This window comes from Lissotriton vulgaris, chromosome 2_1, assembly GCF_964263255.1.
Source record: "Lissotriton vulgaris chromosome 2_1, aLisVul1.2, whole genome shotgun sequence".
NCBI classification, from domain to species: Eukaryota; Metazoa; Chordata; class Amphibia; order Caudata; family Salamandridae; genus Lissotriton; species Lissotriton vulgaris.
Window position 1 is genome coordinate 1,055,442,278 of NC_141687.1, and position 23,533 is coordinate 1,055,465,810.

The following is a 23,533-nucleotide window of genomic DNA, read 5'->3' on the forward strand; positions in this document are numbered from 1 at the left end:
TTCCTGGATGTGGCACGCCCCTGACGCCAGGAGCGTGCAGCGTTAAGTCATGTGACCCCCTATAATAAAGAGAGGCCTCGCACGCACGTACGCATTCAGACGCGCGCACAGAGAGCCACCAAGTTATTCCCAGAGTCCGTCTCTGTTATTTCTAGGGCCACGTGTCAGGCCTAGTTAGGCTTAGATGCCCCGGAGAGTAGGCCCCAGATTGCTATCCCTAGGGCCATCACTCCCCCACAGAAGAACACAACACCACCCAAGGGGCGTTCAAACCCATCAACGCACTTTTTAAAAGAACTGTGAAAAAAGATTCTAACGAATGAATTCCTTGCATAGACTTTCGAGAGCCCCTCCCAGGGTGCAGGGGACATCACAATGGCACCGATTTCTAGATTGGACAGAAGCACGTCGTTTAGAGGAGAACCCTCGAAAACATTGCTCTCCTGGGTACCTGGATCTGAATAGTCTCAGAGCAGCAGCAAATACCCACCATGAAGATGCTAGATCAATGCAGACTAATCGAATACGGTCGTTTCATGTGATATCTGTTGCAACAGCCTATTGTGGCTCTTTTTACTTTTGATGTACCTGTTTTTACCTATCATTTTGTTCATTCAACCCTATGTACGGCGCTCTGATACCCTTGGGTCATGTGCCTGCTGTATAAAACAAAGTTTTTTGAAAAGGGGGTGGTGATGAACAGAGTGTCTGAATTGAGCAGACCACTCTTACCCAGTCCAAAGATCAGGGCTCGATCCATCACCATTATTTATCTCACTGCCCCACCCCGGCTCAGAACCTGGCTATATGCAAATCAGTCTGTCCCTGGCCCAGTGCATCATGGGAACAGGGCAGACTAAACTACCAAGCCAATTCTTCACCAGAAAGGAGACAAGCTACCGGGGACCGGTTTCTGGCATTTCAGCCGTCTTCGGCCCGGCTTGCTTGAATCCTGATGGAGCAGTGAGAAAGGGACTCATGTCTGAGTATACCCTGCCACACCTATAGTGGCCAAAAACGATTTAGAAAAGGGGGTGGTGATGAACAGAGTGTCTGAATTGAGCAGACCACTCTTACCCAGTCCAAAGATCAGGGCTCGATCCATCACCGTTATTTATCTCACTGCCCCACCCCGGCTCAGAACCTGGCTATATGCAAATCAGTCTGTCCCTGGCCCAGTGCATCATGGGAACAGGGCAGACTAAACTACCAAGCCAATTCTTCACCAGAAAGGAGACAAGCTACCGGGGACCGGTTTCTGGCATTTCAGCCGTCTTCGGCCCGGCTTGCTTGAATCCTGATGGAGCAGTGAGAAAGGGACTCATGTCTGAGTATACCCTGCCACACCTATAGTGGCCAAAAACGATTTAGAAAAGGGGGTGGTGATGAACAGAGTGTCTGAATTGAGCAGACCACTCTTACCCAGTCCAAAGATCAGGGCTCGATCCATCACCGTTATTTATCTCACTGCCCCACCCCGGCTCAGAACCTGGCTATATGCAAATCAGTCTGTCCCTGGCCCAGTGCATCATGGGAACAGGGCAGACTAAACTACCAAGCCAATTCTTCACCAGAAAGGAGACAAGCTACCGGGGACCGGTTTCTGGCATTTCAGCCGTCTTCGGCCCGGCTTGCTTGAATCCTGATGGAGCAGTGAGAAAGGATTCAAGCAAACCGGGCCGAAGACGGCTGTAATGCCAGAAACCGGTCCCCGGGAGCTTGTTTCCTTCCCAGTGTAAGAATTGGCTTTTGTAGTTTGGTTTGCCTTGTTCCCATCATGCACTGGGACAGGAACAGACTAATTTGCATACAGCCAGGTTCTGAAACTGGGATGGTGCAGTGAGCTAAAAAACGGTGTTGGATCTAGCCCTGATCTCTTGACTGGGTGAGAGTTTTCTGCTTATTTCAGAGACTCTGTCCCTCACCACCCCTTGTTGTAAATATTTTTGTCCACCCTAAGCGTGGAAGGGTATACTCAGATGTGAGTCCCTTGCTCATTGCACCATCAGGATTCAAGCAAACCGGGCCGAAGACGGCTGTAATGCCAGAAACCGGTCCCCGGGAGCTTGTTTCCTTCCCAGTGTAAGAATTGGCTTTTGTAGTTTGGTTTGCCCTGTTCCCATCATGCACTGGGACAGGAACAGACTAATTTGCATACAGCCAGGTTCTGAAACTGGGATGGTGCAGTGAGCTAAAAAACGGTGTTGGATCTAGCCCTGATCTCTTGACTGGGTGAGAGTTTTCTGCTTATTTCAGAGACTCTGTCCCTCACCACCCCTTGTTGTAAATATTTTTGTCCACCCTAAGCGTGGAAGGGTATACTCAGATGTGAGTCCCTTGCTCATTGCACCATCAGGATTCAAGCAAACCGGGCCGAAGACGGCTGTAATGCCAGAAACCGGTCCCCGGGAGCTTGTTTCCTTCCCAGTGTAAGAATTGGCTTTTGTAGTTTGGTTTGCCCTGTTCCCATCATGCACTGGGACAGGAACAGACTAATTTGCATACAGCCAGGTTCTGCAACTGGGATGGTGCAGTGAGCTAAAAAACGGTGTTGGATCTAGCCCTGATCTCTTGACTGGGTGAGAGTTTTCTGCTTATTTCAGAGACTCTGTCCCTCACCACCCCTTGTTGTAAATAATGCTGTATAAAACACTCAAAATAAATAAATGATTGCATTTTGGAAAAATTGTAATGACGTTTTCACTATTTATTCAGCGCCTCTCTGAATATCTTTGCCATAAACTTGGACACAAAATAAATAAGATCATAGAGCAGGACTAAACAAGACATTGCCAATAGATGAATACTACAAGGTCTGAAAAGAAAACAAGCGCTTTATTAAGGCAGTAGTAGTAGGAAGCAACCTAGGGCCGCACAAGGACGAGGGCCCCAACACGTGTTAAACACGGCTTCGTTATTAGGGGAGTGAGACCTCAATCTGCGAAATAAAATGTAGAAATCTTCGCAAAATCCTTGCATTAACGTTATCTGAAATTGACTGTGTCCTTTAGTGAAAAAGCAAACATTTCATACCATCATGACATGGGAATCAGTTGAAAAATAGATATTTTCTGTGCAAAAATAGAAGCATACATAACGGGCATGCTACTGCACGGCAACTGAAATATGCAGTGCGAAGAGTTAGTTAGACATCGTATCCAGCATAAAATTGACTTCTGCCGGCGCACTCATTTTTTTATGGGTGATAATGAATTCGTAAGGATCACGTGGCCTTTCCTGTTACGTGTCTAACTTCTGCTGCAGTTATTATTGCTTGCTTGATTCATGCACTGCTGACATAAAGCAGCAGTTTTCATATTTTTATGCATTTGATAAAAGTGGAGGAAAATAACACGACTCACGTCTTTTAACGCATGCTTAATGTAACAGCCTATTTAATCAGTGCGTTTTCGCCAAATAGAATTTTTGAAGCCTTCAGAGTTTAGAATGCTTTTATGATTAAGAAAGAAATATGAGGTGTGATTTCACGATCAAACACTGACGTGTCTTTGTTTCCTTCAAAAAGGTTCATCGTCTGCTAGTAATTACCGCGTGAGTGGAAGAAAACGTATTTATATATTACATTTATGCAAAATGTGTGCTGAGACGTCACGAGATGTCCTTGAGCCAACCTAGCTCTGACGTCAGACCACAAAGGTAATGGCCGCGCACTGATGGCGCAGGTTCAATTCCTGCAGCTTGGCCTTCCTATGAACTCGTTGGGCTGCACATGGAGGCTCCCATGCTGCTTCACTGATGCAAGACTCACATTCCCCAATAAATCTGATGCGATTTGCCTGAAACACACCACAGGCCTTCACTGGAGGACAGATGGGACAACACCTGGCGGTGCAATCATGCCCCAGAAAATGTTTTCCCGAAGTAAAGGCAAACCATGAGTCCAGCCCCAACAAAATCTACATAGTTACCCAGGAGGACATATCCACCCAAGACAAGTTGGAATATCTGGCCATGCTCAGGAGGTGGTTGTTTGGCAGAGGCTGGAGCGGCTAAGCTTGCTAAAATAATTTAAAAGGAGCTGAAAGAGGCCGCAGAGGTACCTGAGGAGTCGGAGGGAGCTTCCAGGAACAAGAATATCAGTGTGCTGAGCCTGTAAGAGGGTGGCAACATGTAGAGTGGAAGTATTAATGGGAAGATTGATGCTAACTGTACTGAAGAAATCCTCATTTGTGCACACATCTTCATGTGAAAGAGCCTATCAATCTTCCTCCTACCATGCCCAAATGACACCCTGTCAGACTTGGCATCGTTTGGTGAGTTTCCTCTGACTTTTTCTTTTCTGACCACCTGGTTTTGACTCTGTTTTTGCTGGTTTAGTGTCTCTGCGCACTTTCTCACTGCTGTTCAGTGTTAAAGAGCAAGTGCTCCTCTTGTAAATTGGTATTATATATGAGTTTTTCCATGATTGGCTTATTTGATTTACTAGTCAGTCCCTGGTACAGTGCACGTGTGTGCTCAGGGCCTGTAAATCAAATGCTGCTAGTGGGGGCGTGCAGCACTGGTTGTGCCACCCACACAAGCAGCCTGCAAATGTAACTCTGGCCCAGGTTTGCAGAGCCTGTGGGCAGTCTGGTACTGCCCTGTCGACATGGAAGGTGTACCCACTTGCCAGGTCCTAACCTTCCCTTTTCTTACTTATCAGACATCCCTATGATAGACTCAAGGTACCCCTGTGGGCAGGGTGCAGGGTATGTGAAAGGTGGAACATGCCCTGATGTGTGTAGCATGTCCTAATAGTGAATTACTGCTAATATTATTTTTCACTATTGCAAGGCTACCTGTTCCCAGAGGACAGAATGGGGAGTTTGTTTATATAATTTTATAAATATAAATATCCCTGGGAACAAGGTGGAAAAATAAAGTTTAGTGTGCCTGAACTCAGAATCTAAAGATGCATCTTTTAGTAAAGGTGATTTTTACATACTGTGTTTGAAAATAACACTTTTAGAACATAGGTATTTTCTTGCTTAGCCATCTGGTGGGCCTCTATTGGGTTTGTGGATTGACTGTCTGGCTTTGGAATGCGGAGGAGCAGTGGCTCCAGAGAGTCTAGATGGGTCAGGGATGGGCTGAATAGACCTGGGCTGCATTTAGAGTAGGGGAAGGAATTTTCTTTCACCTGAATGGTCCTGGTCTGCCTCTGACAATGCTGTCTCCACCTCCTGCCAGGAAGCTGCACTAGAAAGGACAGAACTGGTTTTGGCTGGGCACAGACACTCTCTGCCCCCAGTAAAAAAAGGAGTTTGGTCTATAAAAAGTGGGGACCAAACCCCTGACCTTTAGAACTCTTTTGGACCCAAGAGACTGCCAAGAAGAAGAGCTGGAGAAGCTGTGCCAAGAGACTGCCACTTTTCTGTGTGCTTTGATGTGCTAGCCTGCAGTGGCTGCTTCTGTCTTGAGCAGTGAAAGGGCTGGACTGAACTTTCTACAACTTCTTTATTGAGTTTCTCCAAGGGCTTGTGGTAGAGCTTGCCCCCTGTTTAAGAAGTCTCAGGAACAGCAAAGACTTCAAGTTCTTCTGCCAACAGCACTGGGGACTGTGTGTTTTGTGCTGCACTTCAGCAACGACAACGCTGCTGTCTGCTCCATGACCGGCCAGAACTGCAACGAGCACTGCATCACTTCGCACCGCAGCCCTGGTCTGAGCGACGCTGTACCACCTGCACCGACCCACTGCCTGCACCCAACCTGAGGGCACCCCACGCCACACCGCTGTGTTCGCACCACAGCACCCAGCGCCTTCCAACGCCGGCACTCCTGACTTCAACTGGGTGAAGTTCAATCTGCAACGCGTGTGACTTCAAGGGACTGACGACTCCTGCACCGACCTCCGGAACCAACGCCTGCGGACTCCATGCTTTTGCAGCTCAACAAGAGGTCCGAACACCCTGCATTTCTAAAGGTACTGGTTTGCGGGTGTTCCCGACACCGTAGTGGGCTCGCGATGCCACGGTCTGCCAGAAGTGTTTGGATTTGTTGTTTATGACGCTGTGAAAGCCTTAGATGGAGCTATTGACTTCAAGGAACTTTATCTCAAATCTATTTTGATTACTGAAGATTTCTAAGTACTGTATAGTGGATTTTTATTGTATTTGGTCTTGTTTTAAGTATATAAAATATTGGATATTTTTCTAAAACTGGTGTGGAGTCCATTTATAGTGTTTTCACTGTATTAATGTTGGTTATGTGCAAAAGCTTTACACACTGCCTTTAAGATAAGCCTGACTGCTCGTGTCAAGCTACCAAGAGGGTGAGCCGGGGTTATTTTAGGAGTGTAACTCCCTTATCCTGACTAGAAGGAAGAGTCCCTACTTGGACAAAGTTGCAAACCTTTACCAACTAGAGACCCCCATTCCTAACACACCCACATGCTTGATTATATGCCAGCTGTAACCTATCATGACAGAGATCAAATACTTATGTATTTGGGGGTCACAGGGGAATGGTAGGAAAGACTTTCAGGGACGGCTCCTCCATTGAGTAGAGGCGCATCACCTCACAATCCCCACAGCTGAAAAATAAAACAGTAATTAAGTTTATCTATTACTGTTTTATTTTTCAGCACTGGGCCTAAACGAAGTTTCAGGACCTGGTGGGGCCAGTGCTGTCAAGTGGACGCAGGAGTGAGATATGCACTTTAAAATGCTGTTGTCTCTTCGGTAGACAATTTTGGGACGCCCAACCGGATGTGCAGCTAGGTTAGAGAAAGAGCAGGCCTCCAGGGCTCTATGCAATCATGATGTTGCTTTCATGCTGTGAAAGCAGCACCAGGATTGGGTTGTGCAGCTTCCTGCTTTGGGAGCTTCATAAAGACACCAGAGGGAGGAGGACGTCCCGCTGCGAAGAAAGGAAGGCAAGTTTTTAAAATTATTATTTCATTTTGGTTGTGCCCCGACACCCACCCTTGGTACATGCCAGCTGCCACTGAAAATATTGCTACTCTGCTGCTTCCACCTAGAAGAACAAATATGTTCATTTTCAATGATATTCCCTGTCAAGCTTTGCAGTGCTGCAAAACATGTTTTGTAATGTACCGGCTGCAATGAATTTGTTGACACGCTCACTCTTGGGCCAGCAAACAACAAGACGTGAATGAACCTCAACATGTAGAACTAACAGGAGAGCCCTCCACATAGCAATAATTTTAGTAAGACTGAATTATCACAAACCCACCGTTATAATTAAGTATGATACTACCTGTTGAAACTATTATTTCCAAATAGTCTACGATGCAAGATATAGCTCTGCACTATTGGACCATGAAAAATGTTTTTCTCTATAATTTGTGCATTGTGTTTTTTATGTTTTAGTTTCTTTGATCCATCACTAAATGCCACATTTCCGCTGAGAATTCTGCTGTTTCAGTGGGTCAGGGAAGATGTAGGTTTGTTGGGCTGTGTAGTTGCTGGATGGATTAGACACTGTTCATAGGCTTGGGCAACATTTCCACCGTTTGCCTTTAATGCTGTTGGAATATTGTTGGAATATTTATCATATATGAGAGTTTATGTGCAAAATGTCCCATTCTCTTGATGTTGTGCAGTGACCACAGGGGCGTAGCTAGAGCTTGTGGCGCCCGGGGCTATCCCTCAGATTGCCGCCCCTTGGGGGGCGGGGGGTGCTGGGGAAAAAGGACTGTGAGCACTTGAAAGATGTCCGAGAGACACGTAGTATTGCTGCTAATAGTTACCTCGATCATGCAAGTTACAGGCACATACATGACATGGTCAAAGGCTACCACTTTTTCTCTACATGTACAACTAGGCTGGGCACCCTTTATCCCAGCAAGACTGCTTATTGTCACTGCTTTTTTCACTGGTTAGGTGCTGTACCTGTATGAACTGACATTCCATAATTTCAAAAACGATTTTTAAAAAATCGGCCTTATTCCAGAACTCCACTTCTCAATCATCTTTCTGTAAATATTCTGGCACGAGTATTTAGTTGATAGTTAATTCCACTATTAGAGTTTTAGGAGGAGAGAGTGTATTGGTCTCCCATTCTCTATGATTTAAGCCTAAGGGCTTCTTAGGGCCGGTAATATACCCCAGGCTGTGCAGTGCTGGAAGGAACACATACTCCCCTGTTAAATCCCAACAGGTTTGACCTTCGGAATTGAATGAGGGGTGCAGGCTTGTAACAGTGGCAATGCACAATAATGTGGTCCTCTGCAGAAAGTAATAAGGGCCCCAGAGTCTCTCACATCTCACAGACATTCATCAACCTTGGTCGGAATGGTGCCTCATGGAGAGGTGGGGTCTTCCTGCGCCACGGGGGCTGCAGGGGCCTGCGTTACGCCCTGGACTTGTAAACTCCACACAACTCGAAATTTGTGCAGGGGTTGGAAAACTGCCGTACCAGTAAGGGTGTGTTTTTCGTGAATCAGAAATTCTTCAACTCCCCACAGAAAAGGCAAAAGCTGCCAGATCCCAGACACACATTAGATGATCGTCATTGTGCACATACTAATAAATGAAATTAAAAGCCGTTCTTAATGAACATTTGTTTATGTGCGCTTTCCACGAGGCCTTAGCACCAGACAGACATCCTCTTTATGGAGCTGCTCGAACGTCTTGCAGTAATTATGCTTAATTAATCCTGCACCTAGATTTTGTTTTCCATTTTATCTGCTTAACAGTTACAATAATTCAAAGACCATTTATAAAAGTTTTAAGTGAGTGGCTCTGGTACTGCAGAATTATAAGTCAAAATGCCATTTTGAGTAAGTCGGAGGTGCTCTTTTTACTAATTTTGGGGGAAAAACTTACTGGGACTGTTGCTGCCGCTGCAAGCCTCCTGTCATGGTGCCGACTCCCCCCGCTGCCTCAGCCTCCGGATATCACTGCGCGGCTGCCGAGAGGGGGGGACTACATTCCCCACGAGCCTTTGTGGCTGGACGCCGCTTACGCCCATTCTGCGCCCGGTGGCGCATAAAAGATCCTGAGAGACCCGGAGGAGCGGGTGCTCTTTTTACTAATTTTGGGTGAAAAAATAACTGGGATGTTGCTGCCGCCGCAAGCCTCCTGTCACTGGTGCCGGTCTCTCCCCGTTGCCGCAGCCTGCGGATATCATTGCGTGGCCGCCTAGAGGGGGGACTACATTCCCCATGAGCCTTTGCGGACAGACGCCGCTTACACCCATTCTGTGATCGGTGGCGCATAAAAGATCCTGAGAGCTCCCGTGTCGCGGGACGCGTGCGGGTGCCGGGCTAAGCCCGGGCCAAGGGCGGGCCCGTCAAAGCCCGTCTGAGACTGTCGAGGCTTGGCTGGGCCAGTGCTCTTGGTTTTCTTCTTTTCCACAAAATTTTCACACAGGCAACACAGAAAGACTATCCAGTGCCACCCTCTGGGTAAGGACATTTTGATCTATTCGCCCTGGACTAGATTATTTAAGTGTTCGTGCGGTAACTTGTTAATCCTTATTATATCAGCTTTGTGTACATGGTTAGTTTAATTAATTTTTAGCATAATTGTGATTTCTCTTTTTAGCAATGTCTAAGCGGAAGGGTAGTAAAACGTCCATTGAGCATGCTAGTGCAAACATAGACACTTACCTTGTGAGAGCAGTAAGTGTGATTAATGATGAAATAGTCAGAACGGAACGACGACTTTCACTGGATACAGGTAGCTTACCACCAACACCCCTAATACCTCTGCCGGAATCCCAAGTAGATAGCAGGGAGCCCAGTAGTTTAGGTGCCTTGTCATCTACAGGCTTAGTACAATCACCAACAACGCCGGATGACACCACTATTATATCGACTCAAAGGTCGCTGGCTCCTAGAGCAAGAAGGGGATGCAGAAATAACCAAATTAAACGGGGTCCTATTAATACCAGCAAGGGCGTTAAAACAATACCCCCACGCGTACTAGGCACAGATGAGCAACCAGGTAACAATAGCACTGTGGTTTTTAATGATATGCAGGTTGAGCAGTTACTTAATATTTTTGTTGCTAAAATTGAAAGTTTTATTAAACCGCTGACCATTAAATTAGACAATCTGACTAGAGAGGTCATAAGGTTAGGTGGAGAGATATCTCTCCAAAGTGAAACATGAAAAACTTCAATGAAAACCGCGGAAGAACGCAGTGCCAGTAATGCCACGGTGGAAACATCCAATCCAGAGGTCCATTGCAGCATTGAGAAGGCCAAGGTTACTACAGTGGAGGAAAATAGACAAATCAGTAAGACAAGTCTTGTAGCGCCAGAGTCTAGGGGAGAAAGGCCAATACATGAAGTTAAGCGCAGCAATACCATAAATTTACCACCTGATTGTGCCCCGTATGTGGCAGTTTTAACGAATGTTCCACCCCTGAACCTAAACTTAAATCTAAACCAGCACGAGTCCCACGAATCACTGAAAAATAAAACGGTATCCTGGCTTAACCGTCAATGTGGGTTCCCCGTGATTTATTCCAATCAGATCCTCACTACAAGAAGAATCAACTGGATTGGAAATTCAAATGAAAGTATCAAGGGTGACTGCATTAATATTCATTTTAAAAACCCCTATTATGACACAACTTCCCTGATAAGAACAACATCGATACCCTATATCGAACAAGGTATCATATTACGCCCACTTGGCTATTTTTACAACCACTTAATACATCCAACAAATGATAGATTCAATAGGGATTTTTTCCCTCAAAAGTAGATCCCCTGACATATAATCAACTATTGAGGTACCTGTATCTAATCGGTTTCAAGCCCTGAGTACCATAGATGTAAACGATTGACATGATCTGACCGCCCTGCTATTGAAGTGGCGGTTTCCCCCAGCCCCGATGAAAAAGAGGGGAAAAACTAGATGACCTGGTTTCCACGTACGTGGTTATACCAATCAACGCCACAGATTTAAGGGGAGACCATACAACTGAGCCAAGGGTGGGGGTTGCCCCGACTGGAGATTCTATTCAAGAGCAGGTCATTATCTGTGGCAAGAAAGGGTTATCCATCGTCAGCTGGAACATTTTTGGGTTGGCCTCAAAAGGGCAAACGTTGGGTTGGATGGATTTTATTAAATCACATGACATCATTTGTTTTCAAGAAACTTGGTGCACGGACTTGGTTAGTTATGATGGTTTTGTCTCCTATAATTTACAAGCGCAGTGCTCGGTGTCTGGAAGACCTAAGGGAGGCCTTTTGATATTGGTCTCTTTAAGTCATTCTTTAACTGTGGAAACGTATTTGCATGTAGGAGTTCATTCACAGATTCTTTGACTGCACGAGAAGCATGCTCGTAATGTCCTTTTAATTAACTATTACAATAACATATTTGACAACACACAGCACAGTGTTGTCAAGGATTTAGAGGCCTCTATAGAGAAACTGATTGCAGAGGAAAACTTTATTTTTTAAGTTATTTGGGTGGGTGATTTTAATATTTCAACTTGTACTATGTCTACTCTTAAAGGTATGTGGGGTTAAAAGTAATACAGGAGAGGATGATCTGCACTTCCCCCATAACATTTATGGCGAGTCAATAAACAAAATCATGGCGGATCATGACTTGGAAATTTTGCCATATGTAAAAGATGAGTGTGGTTATACTATCCCTACGTATACGGGAAGGAACATTAATTCCATCATTGATCACATAGTTGTATCATCTAATACTTTACCATTTTGTATGGCTCCAAGGATTGAAGAAACCACATTGAGTGCCCACAATTGTATTATTTAAGTAACTACTATTTGGGAAGGCAGGCCTGTCCCTATTACGAGAACTGTGGAGAACATCGAACCACACAGACCCAATGGGACGAGATTAAGATGGAAAGGTGGAAAATCTGAGGCCGTTTTAAAAACCGTTGTAAAAGGGTGTATGGTGAAAATTAATGACATCCTGACTAATGACAATGACTCTAGATGTATTTTAGGGAATTTTAATAGCATCAACAAATTCATAGATTCAACTTTTACTAGGTTCGGCAAGGGGAAAACTACTTACAATAAGGGATGGGTTGACCATACCTGCACTGTATTGCTTATCCAACTCAAGCAGGCATTGGCGACCAGGCCAACTGATCAGAAATCTGTAGCTCAGCTGAGATTCGATTATAATCTAGCTCTTAAGCGTAGGAAGGGAGAGCTGCAAGAGGAGGCCTGGAAAAACTGACGCAGGCAGCGGAAATGTCTAACTGTGCCCTCTTTTGGGCAACGGTCAATTGTCCCTTTCTTAAAGATGACTCGATCCCTGAGCTCACGTCCAATTTTACTAGTAAGGCCTGGGTAACCCATTTTTCTAATATAATTAAATCTGATTGCCCCTATGGTGCTAATAGTAGATCTTGGGCTATCGTGCCTCTAGATTTTACTATTGCAGAGGTAGAACAAGGCATTAGTGCCAGTAAGGGAGGGAAGGCCCAGGGGCCGGATAGGGTTCCTATAGATGTCTATAAAGCTGCTCCGTCGCTGTGGAGTCCCATTTTAACCATTGTATTTGATGCAGCCATGAGCAGTGGTGTCCCACCGACTGGGGATAATCGATTATTATCCCGATCCACAAGAAGGCAGATAGGTCGGATGTAAAAAACTATCGCCCTATCTCCCTATTGGACTCCTCTGTCAAAATCATGAGCTGGATATTGCTGGTAAGGCTGGAAGAATGGGCGGAGGCTAATGAGATCTTGGCCAGTACCCAATATGACTTTAGGAAAGGGCGTGGAACACTTGACCAGTGTATAAACCTAGATTTGCTAATAGGGAAATATACCTAGGCCAAACAGGGCTCTCTGTATCTCTGCTTCGCAGATCTAAGTAGCGCCTTTGACCTGGTGGACCATGCCACCCTATTGACAACGCTGTTAGAACTTGGGGCCCCAGAAGGAATAATTTTCTTCCTAGCCCGGGTGTATGAAAATCTGCAAACTTGTGTTCGATAGGGGGTTGGAGGGGAGTGTACCCCCAAATGTAATGTTAGGTGTGGCATTAGACAAGGCTGTGTCCTTGCCCCCCTGCTCTTCACACTTTTTATTAATGAGGTAGATGCTGTTCTAAAAACAATAAATGCTGATGCTCCTCAGGTAAAAGGGATTGACGTGCCGGTATTGTTATATGCGGACGATGCTGTGTTACTGTCTAGGACCCCTATTGGCCTTCAGCGTCTAATAGATCAGTTTTCCGTTTTTATAAAGGATAGGAAACTGCTTATCAACAAGAATAAAATCCATACGATGATCTGTGGGGCAGGTCGCAAAAGGTCCTATACCTTCTTTATCGATGGCGAGAGAGTGCAACAAGTAGACAATTTTTGTTATTTAGGAATAACTTTCGCCAAAGATAGAACATGGTCGCACGAAATCAGCAAAGTTCGCACAAAGATGGCCAAAAGTGCCCATGGGGATTTCAGATTCGCAGCAAAGATAGGCGATAGACGCATCAGGGACATGATGCAGATCTATCAGTCTAGATGTGTGTCGATCGCCTTATAAGGGGCCGGGGTGTGGGGACTGAAGGCCGTTTGCAAATTGACAAAAATACATTCCTCCAAAAAATATTGTGTCTACCTACTTCAGCCCCAACTGATTTAATCCATAGAGAAGAAGGGATTAATTATTTGTCAGATTTGATCTCCCTAAAGCACTCAATGATTTGGCAATCTATCTGGCAAAAGGAACAGACAGCCTTTAATTGACTAGTAATCAACGACTGCCTCTTACTGGATAACCACCTTAGGATTCCCTGGTTAAAATATATTGTACACAGTTTTCAGGAAATCTATGATGTAAATATTCTGGGTTATCCGTATGCTGCTGTAGCAATTCCAAAAATTGAGATGAAGAGCATATTTATATCCTATAGAGCTAAGAGGCGGGCGAGCAATAGTGGCCTACTGTCTACTTGTATGCTTTATAACAAATACTTAGAAAGTGAAGGCTTCCAATTATACCTAAGTCAAGTGTCAAGACCGTCACATAGATTTGTTCTTATCAGACTTAGGCTCGGGCTGGTACATCATCTGGTAGCGTTTCCAAACGCTAAAAAGCATCTGGATGGCCCTCGTTCGTGCGATGGTCAAACCAAACAAAGCATATTGCACTTTATTCTCATATGTAATCTCTACATGAATTTTCGTATTGGCTACCTAAAACTTATGTTCTTAAAATATGGAGTTTGTTCTGTAAACGATGCAATGAAGTGGATTTTTATTATGCAAAATCCAGACATATGCTTTTTTACTGCGACCTTTTTAAACAAATCAATTATTGCCAGGAAAAGTATGATGTTTTAATCTATGTGTGTATAGCGAATTATCTCTGCAACTTTATTCAAATGTGTATATTTCTTGTGCTTTCATGGTCATTTTTGATATGTACCGAATAAAGCTTTATGAAATTGAATTAAGTAAGTCGGATAACTTTTCCTTGGCTAACATCAGGATAACCCTACATCTCATTTGTTTTGCAAGACAACGTTACTTTGTCGTGACTGCGATTGAAGTAAAAAAACAGAAGCTTTATATTATCAATGCTATGTAAAAACATTACATCATACCACAATGAGTGACTCGAACTTCTGGAATTTACATTTCGCAGTGTGAATTTGAATAATTCCAAATATTTTACATTTTCATGCTGCCAATTTGATAACGTTTTAATTTTGGATCAAATTAAAATAATTTGGCTAAGAACGTGTAAAATATTCGGGCATCTTTTAGGATGGTTCTAAATTCTCTCTCACCTCTTATGAATTAGTCAGTCTAAGTCACTCTGAAAAGGCGCGTGCCTGGCTGCAAGACAGTATAATTTAATGTATACTGTATTATTAAAGCAAGCAAGAAAAATGGTCTCCAACTCCGTCCTTGACACGACGAGAGGCGAGCGTAGGGGCGGTGAGCACGTAACGTGTCACTGCTACCGTCGCGAGGCGAGGAATGGCCAAAAATGTCCTTACAGGGCCATCACTGGAAGACTAGTCTGAGCGAGGCTGGGGGGGGGGCAACAAAGTTCAGAGCGACTCACGCAACGCTGTGGACTTAGGCCGCGCTACACTGCAGCCTGGCGTGCACTGATGCACTCCTACGGTAACTACTGCAGGCACAGCCGCACAGTGCAAACGCGGGACTTTTAATTGTCAAAACTAAGTCCCGAGTTTGTGTGCACTGCATGCAGCGGCAGCCTGCAGTAACCGAAGCTAGTGAAGCAGGTCAGGTCACCTCATGTCACACTGTCACAGAGGCCGCCGTAACGGGCCTCCAGTGCCGCCTGGGGCGGACCACCCCCACCCTGCCCTCCCCCTAGCTATGTCACTGAGTGACCACTTCTGAATCAACGCTATCACGTCAGGAATGTTCTTTCCTATGTTATCCTTCATGCACATGTCTTCATGCTTCAATGAATGCACTGGGCCCTAGGGTGACACTTCCATGGCTGGGGCTTTGTGGCCCAAAAATACTTCACAAATTACTCAGTCCGTAAATATGTTCCTCTTACATATGGAGGGATGATAGCTGACCCTGAGAAGTGGTACCACATGAAGGCCGACTCAACGTATAGAGATTGTCATGAGTTATGGTGTACATTGTACACCATAACTGACACATTTTAGGGCTTTGTCAGATTTGTGTTTGCTGACCTAACATTTGAAAAAAAAATCGTTATAGAAGTGAGGACCTCAACATTCCCTGGCTGCTTAGTATTAAATGGAGGCCCGTTTGAGCATTTTCTATTGGCAGTAAGAAATTCAGTTTAATTCATTAGGTAGTGACCAATGTCGTGAAGCACCAGTCTTGGGACTGGTGAGATAGCCCACCTTATGACATTCATGTGTGTTTTGTGCAGGTTGAAATTCAAAATGTATGATCAAAGATTCTAAGAACTCTCTTAATTTAATAGGGTCTCCAGAAAAGTAAGTGACTTGGAGACCGTACTAGAAACTGTGTTTAGCTTATGTCTAAATCAGATAGTTCAGGATCCTACTCATGAGGCAGGATACACCCTTGATGGGATTTTCACGGATAACACTGTTAAAATGTAAAAGGTTCCTGTCACGTATTTGGTCCGACCCTTCTGCAGTAATGTTTAACAAGACCCCCACGGTACATCTGTTCTTTTTAAATCAACATTGACCTACGCAAAAAGTCTAGACCAAACAGTCACTGATTTACATTCATGGACATAATATGTGACAAACTATTAGTCCCTGAAAAAAATCGACCAATCACAGATGGACACCAACTGAACCTTGTTATTCAGATAGGCTCAAAACGGAAAAATAACTGTGTCGTAAACTAGAACGATGATTGAGACAGCACTACAATATTAGGGACAAAGATGTATACCAAACATTCATAAAGGATTACAAAATTATGATCTTTTAAGTACAATCAGCATTTTTTAATCAAAAAATCAAAACTGTGTAAGACTCAGTAAAAGAGCTCTTAAAAACGGTGAAATCGATCTCAAACATCTCTAAAAACAAGAACTCTAATTCTAGCCAATCATTTTGCAATACACTTTTCTCTTTTCTCCAATCCAAAGTCAAAGATGTGTATTCAGTCTGTACAGCGAATCATACAGCAACTCCTCACCTACCAGATGATTATTCTTGGTCCACTAGCCCGTAACCATTAAGTAGCTTCTTCCTACTCACTGCAGACCAAGTACTCCAATTCATTAAATTTACAAAATCCGGGTCCCCCCGAGAATTCCTGCCCTCCTAAAACCTTCATGAAGTACCAAAATGATTTCAGGCCATTTAACACCCATCTTCAATGAAAAACTTAACACTGGTTACCTCCCAAACGTCTGGAAAAAAGCTTCCACCTTGCCTCTTATAAAAAATAAAACAACCCCCCACCCACTGATCCGAGTAATTATCGGCCAAACCCCCACATGCATCAAGCACTTTTTCATTCGCAAACGGTGCGATTCCTTAAAATCGGCCGTTTGCGAATGCAAAAGTGCTTTTTGGGATGCATGAAGCAATTTTAGAATTTGCAACATTGTTGCGAGTTCTAAAATTGCGGGTGCTTTTAAGAAGTCGCAGATGTGCGACTTCTTAAAAGCAATGCATCATCACTTTGACAAGTGAAAATTCGCACTTAGGGTTCCAAATTTACCGAGTGGTTGAACCACTCGGTAAATTTGGAAAAAGTGTTTAAAATGCTTTAAATGTTTTTTTTTCAACATTCATGTTACGGACACACATGTCCTTAGGACATGTGTGTGTGCAACATGATGCGAAAAATACATTTCAGGGGTGCATGGGGGGGTCCTTTGGACCCCCCCCCTGCACCCATGAAATTTTCTAAGTGCCACTCGCAATTTGCATTGACTCCTATGGGCCTTTTGGCCCATAGGAATGAATGGAAATTGCGAAAATTAACTTAAGAATTCGGTATTTCTTTGGGATTCGGTAAAAAATGCGATTCTTACCGAATCACAAAGAAATACCGAAAAAAATGATGCATAGCATTTTGCATTTCCTAAATAGCGATTCCTTAATTTTCGCTATTTAAGAAATGCAAAATCCTAGATTGATGCATGTGGGGGTATATCCCGGCTGCCACTTTCAGTAAAAATCATAGACACAGCTGTTAACCAACAGTAGACTGCCTTTCTCAACACAAACGGCCAAGTAGACAGTATGCATTTTTGGCTTTAGAAGCCAACACAGCACAGATACAGCACTTATTGTCACATCTGAAAACAGATCAGCCCCTTTAGATAGAGGATAAAATGCTGCCCTAATATTGTTTGACCTCTCAGCAGCATTTGTCACGGTCAACCATAACATTCCGATTGACCACCTACATTTCCTCGGAATCAAAGAAAAGCCCTTGCTTTCTTAACATCCTTCTTGTCTCAATGCGAGCAAAGTGTAGCAATGGATGGATATGTATCCAATTTTTTCACCCTCCCATGTGGGGTCCCACAAGGGGCATCATGTAGTCCTACTCTTTTAAATCTATACATTGCACTGCTGACCAAACTCATTAAGTCTTTTGGGTTCTCAGTTATTTCCTATACTGATGACACCCAAATTGTGGTCTCGGTCTCAGGCAACCCAGACCACATGGCCATCAAATTCAATAACTGCATGAAAAATGTTGGGGACTGGATGAACAAAAATAGTTTTAAACTTAATTCAGGAAAAACTGAAATTCTCCTTTTTGGAAATAACACATCTTTCTGGTCCCCCAGCTGGTGGGCTAGGACTTTGGTGCTTTGCCAAAGCCAGTGAAAAAAGTAAGGAACTTTGGCATCATCTTCGACAATAGGCTGAAATTCAATAGCCTGGTCAATCAAATTGCATCATCTGTTTTTACATGCTAAAAATGAACAGAAAGATTCTTCCTTTCATTCGTACCTGCTGAATTTATAGCTTTAGTCCTGCCTAAACTAGACTTCTGCAATGCACTGCAAATTAACGTGCAGCAAACCCTTCTGACAAAGCTACAAACACCTCAAAATGCAGCAGCCCAGCTCCTGTTTGGACTTCGCAAACATCAATGAGCAAATTTCACACTTAGAGAGCTTCACTGGCTATCAGGAATTGCCTAAAGTGTTGTGCATTGCTTTTAAAGCACTACACAACATTGGGCCTGATTATGTAATTCAAAAATTCCCCTGGTACATCCCCACTAGACCATTATGCTCTATGGGTGCTAAAAATGTTGTAGTACCCAAATTCAGAAAAAGTCGTAGGGGAGGCAAACGTTTTGTGATTAGCACAGCTAAGCTGTGGAACTCTCTTCCTCTCAATCTGAAGGAATTAACCTATGCCCTGCACTTCAGGATAGCCCTTAAACTTGGCTTATTGGTCAAAAATCAATTTCTGCTCGGCTCTGGTTTTCTCCATAAGTGTTTATTCGTTTAATTCGAGCAGTGCTAAGACAGCCCCGGGTATACGAGCGCTTTACAAAAATAAATAACTAATGTCAAAACAACAAGTGGCTCACAACGATCCTACAAGATGGTCTCGGAAGTTACAACCTGTCTCAAGGATATGCTTTCATCCTGCTATTTTTGAAATTCTTCTAATTGTTTCTAAAGAGTTTCAACCAGAGTTTAGGAAGGTGTTGTGTTCCCGAACCCAGAGAACACACGGGACACAGCTGGGCAATCAGGTATACTTTTATTATGTTCTGCAGTGCACAAGGTTTCCCGACCTCTCTCCTCGAGGTCCGATCCCAGAATGCCCTCAGGTCCCCTCCCCTGACCGGATGTGGTGTCCGGTGTCCCCTTGTCCCTTGACCCTATACCCCAGGGTCCTAGTGCCATTGTCCAGGGCACGACATCTCCCCCCATGTTGTGAACAAAACATTTTTTTTCATTAGGCTTGCTGTTTGATGATGATGTGAGAGAGAGAGAGAGAGAGAGAGAGAGACAGAGAGATATGCAAATAGGTAGTGTTTACAGCCTCTGTCCCCTTACATCTCCTCTATTAGTCTTTTTGTCTTTTTGCATTCTCTTCTTGGTCGCTGCTCTTGTAGGTCCGCTGGTGATTCCACTTGTGGTCTGTCCTCTTCCAGTTCTTGCTTTGGCATCTCTTCTTCTTTAGTTTTCAGTTCCTTGAAATGCGAGCTATTCCTGGTGATGTGATGTTGACCGGCTGAGGCGGTGATCATTGGCCCTTTTATTTCTGTCACCATCAAAGGTTCTCTTGAGAAAGCGCTGTCCGATTTCTTCACTTGTCTCTGTTTTACTAGCACGGTGTCTCCTTTTAGTTTTGTGTTTGTTGCATGTCTTCTCTGGTCAGCATAGGCCTTCATCTTGGCTTTCTGTTCCTTGTCCCTTGCAGCGATATCCTTTTGTTCTGACTTCTCCACCTCCTTTATTTCTGGCAGCCTCGTCCTGCTTGAACGTCCTAGTACCAATTCTACAGGGCACTTTCCCGTGGAGCTATGAGGGGTGTTTCGATAATCTCTTAGTACCTGAAATAAGGCCTGCCCGGTTGATATCTGCATCAGTTTTGCCCTCTGTATCGCCTTCTTGATGGTTCCCATGAACCGTTCTGCCATGCCGTTTGCCTGTGGCCACAGCGGTGTTATTCTTCTGTGGTTGATTCCCAGATATGCCATGAATTTTTTTAACTCCTCACCTGAGAAAGGCGGGCCATTGTCTGTTTTCAGTGTCTGTGGTGATCCCCATGCTGCGAATACATCATCTAGCACTGGCAGCGTTGCGTTGGCCGATGTGGACGCTACCGGTCTCACTATCGGGAACCTTGAGTATTCATCTACGATCACCAGTAGGTAACTTCCTGTTTCCAATGGGCCATGAAAGTCTGCAGCCAGCTCTGTTCACACCGCCATTGGTAGTTGGGACATTTGCAGCAGTTCCGGCTTTGATGAGGGCCCTGTTATTTGACAAATGTGACGGTGCGTCACCATTTCTTCTACCATGTTGTCTAGTCCTGGAAACCACACCTTTTCCCGTAGCATTTTTTTTGTTGCCACTATTCCTCTGTGCGATTCATGCGCCAATTCTACTGTTCTTTTTCTCAGTGTCCGGGGCATTACTATCCCAGTGCCTCTCATTATTATTCCATTTCCGCACTCCGACAGTTCCTCACTTATCCTTTTGAACGCTAACAGTTCTTCTTTCTCTACCCCTCTTTCTACACTGCTGTTGCTGTTTACATACCTCCATCTTTGTTGTCTGGTGACTCTCATTGTCTCCTGCATGGTGTGGTCTCTTTTTGTTTCACGTTCCAGTTCTTCCAATGTTATCGTTGTCGGTGTACTCAGTTTCAGTGCAAAATTGAGCTACTCCTCTGCCATTGTTGTTGCTTGCGATGCTTGTGGCAAAGGGTGCCGCGACACATAGTCAGCCGGGTTGTTTTACTTTCCTGGCTTGTGATTAATCTTGAAGTTGTAGTCCATGAGCCTGATTCCCCATCTCTCTATCCTTGGTAGTATCTTTGCGTTCGGATTGCCATATATTGTTGTGAGTGCCTGTTGATCAGTTATGATTGTAAACGGTTTCCCGTAGTCGAACATGTGGTAATGTTCGCAGCCAACACTACTGCCAAACTCTCCTTTTCTGGTTGAGTGTATCCTTTCTCAATCTCTGACAAGCTCTTGCTTCCGTAGGCTACTATGTGTCTTGGGGAGTCTATCCCTGGTTCATGCTGTGCCAATATTGCTCCTAGTCTCACTGGACTTGCATCTACTGTTAATTCTGTACACAGTCTTGGGTCAAAATAGGCTAGGTGATCCACTGCTGTTACTGCTTGTATTATTTCTTCAAACGCTTTGCTGCATTCATCGGTCCATGAGAGACTCTGTCCCTGCTTTGTCAGCTCTCTTAACGGTGCACTTACAGTGGCAAAGTCTTTGATATATCTTCCACAGGAGCTTGCTAGACCGAGGAATGACCGTACTTCTGCCACATCCGTTGCCCTCTTTGCCTTTTCCAATGTTTTCACCTTGCTATGATCCGTCCGCATTCCTTTTTTTGAGAAAATGTGGCCAAAGAAAACCAGTTTGTTTCGCCCTAGTTCACATTTGTCTTCGTTCAGTGTCAAACCGGCCTGTTCAAGGTGTGAGCACACACTTCTTAACGCCTTGTCATGCTCTTCGTCCGACTTGCCAAATACCAGAATGTCATCACTGTAGTTTAAACTGTTTTTTATTGGCCTTATTATTTGTCTTATCGTTTATTGAAATATCTCTGCAACCGATGAGATCCCGAAACAAAGGCGTTTGTATCTAAACAAGCCGAGGTGGGTAGAGAACGTTGTGAAGTATCTGGATTGAGGACTCAGTTCTAGTTGGTGGTATCCTTTGCACAAGTCCAGTTTGGAAAAACGCTTTGTGCCTGTGAGACAGCTGATCATGTCGTCCAAATGTGGTCCAGGGTGTCGTTCACGTTCAATGGCCTTGTTCGGAATCCTCATGTCTACATATATTCTTATTTTGGATGTGTCTTTCTTTGGGACAGCCACGATGGGCGACACCCACGGCGTCGGTCCTTCTGCTGGCTCTATTATGTCCTGCTTCAGTAGTGCTTCCAGCTTCTCTTCTACTTGTGGCTGCAGGTGAATTAGCACTCTTCTGTGGTGCTGTGCAGTTGGCCTTACTGTCTCGTCAATGTGCAGAGTAATTTGTCGTCCTTTGAGCTTTCCTAGCCCTTGTAGAAATTTGGGGTATTCTCTCAGAATGTTGTTCCTTTCTGACATGTTGTATGTCATTGCCATGAGACCCATCACTTGAGCCGTGACATTACTCAGCAGGCATGGCACTGGGATGTCTCCTTTCAGTACGTGTATTTCTTTGGTTGTCTTTTGATCCTTGTACGTCAGTTCTTCTTTGAACTTTCCCATCTTTATCACCGGTCTTTTGGACCCCCATGTGAATACTTTGACCCGAGATGGTCTTAGAGTCGGCTTTATCTTCATTCTTTCATATTCTGAGACACACATAATGTTGCACGTTGCACCACTGTCCAAGACAAATTCTGCTTCATGCGGCCCCACCTTTATGTTCCTTTATTTTTTCCTATTAGGCATATTCTTGCTTCATCTTCCTCTTCACTTTCCTCTTCTGTTTCTGACTCTGCGGTCACATCTGTCATGAGATATAATCGTTCTGTTTTTTCTACTTCTTCCGACTCTACTGATGAGCTTCTTGCTCCTGTCTTGACATGCCTGATGTGTCTGCTTGTTGGCATTCGTGCTCTTTCTGGCCTTCCTCGGTCGTTTCTGAACTGCAATCCTTGACACACGCTTGCATAGTGGTTTCTTCCATTGCATTTTCTGCAGGTCTGGCCGAATGCCGGGCATGGGCCTCTGTGTGGGAACTCAAGCCCGCATGTTCCTTCTGGCTGTTTCTTCACTGCCTGTTCATTCTTTTCCTTCTTCCAGCCTCCTGATCGGTTGTTGTTTATCATCTGATGAATCTGTTCTCCACTTCTTGTCTTACCTCGTTCCATTTCCTTTGCATGTGCTGTCGCTCTGGCTTCGGCCCTTCCTAGCGCCAGGATGTTTTCCAATGAGATTGGTTCTTTTAGGATCCTTGTGCGGAATTCGATGTCACGACAGCCTTCAATGATTCGTAATCTTATTGCCTGTTCGTTGTCGAACTTATCAAATTTGCAATGAGTTACCAGTTTCCGCAACCTTGTTGCGAAGTCATCCAGCTATTCATCTGCTTGTTGGAATGCGATCATGAAGCTGTATCGTTCGAAATCAACATTCCTCTGGGGATCAAACTTGTCTGTTAAATATTTTATTAGTTTGTCATAGGTGGCAATCTCTTCTTTTGGCAGTGTCACCAGTAGGTCCTCCACTTCGTCTCCTACTAGGTTCAGAAATAGACCTTTCATCTTAGCTGTTGTTACAGAAGTTGCTTCCACATAGTTTTCATATCGCCTGACCCATTCTTCCCACCTTATTCCTGTTTGTGGTTCAGATAGACTGAATGGCAGTGGCCTCCTATATTGTGCACTTGGTTTTGGGTCTGCCATTGTTGCCTTCTTCTCTTTGTTTCTTTGTGTTTTCTTTTGTTTTCTCGTTTATTTTGTTTTGTCTTTAAGGCTCTTTTTCTTGTGCCTTTACTTTA

General features: G+C 44.3%; 1 long non-coding RNA gene across 4 annotated transcripts in view; it reads left to right on the forward strand.

Moving 5' to 3' along the window:
• Positions 1-9,167: 9,167 nt before the first annotated feature.
• LOC147731584 (uncharacterized) overlaps positions 9,168-23,533 on the forward strand; it is a 793,594-nt gene continuing 779,228 nt past the window's right edge. For 2 of the 4 annotated variants that reach the window (XR_015308455.1, XR_015308452.1), the window contains exon 1: positions 9,192-9,370. This is a non-coding gene — a long non-coding RNA (uncharacterized LOC147731584). Of the gene's footprint in view, positions 9,371-23,533 lie in introns of all 4 variants that reach the window. The other 2 variants (XR_015308453.1, XR_015308454.1) reach the window with 2 other exon arrangements.